This window comes from Eimeria mitis, genomic scaffold, assembly GCF_000499745.2.
Source record: "Eimeria mitis Houghton genomic scaffold, Emh_scaff3209, whole genome shotgun sequence".
NCBI classification, from domain to species: Eukaryota; Apicomplexa; class Conoidasida; order Eucoccidiorida; family Eimeriidae; genus Eimeria; species Eimeria mitis.
Genome location: NW_013571547.1, coordinates 1,841 through 2,179, shown reverse-complemented (window position 1 = coordinate 2,179; position 339 = coordinate 1,841).

Here is a 339-nt window from a genome sequence, read left to right as displayed (position 1 = left end):
CCACACACATGGTGCTGTGTTGAAACCACACACACAGCGGCGGCTCTGCTGCTGCTGCTGCTGCTGCTGCTGCTCCATCGCTACTGCTGGCGGTGGTGGTGGTGGTGCTGCTGCTGCTGCAGCTCAGGCTGTATTGCTGCTGTTTCGGGGGTTGACAGAGCGTAACCCGGGAAAGAGTGTACTGCACAGCGAGAAGGGAGAGAAGGAGAAGATATGAAGCAGGCGTGCAGCCAGCTTAACCTCAGAGAGAGAAAGAGAGAGGTGCATGCATGCATGCATCTGCATGTATGCTGAGCCGTTTGTTCTCTTTCTTATACGGCGAGAAAGAAAAGAAATCCC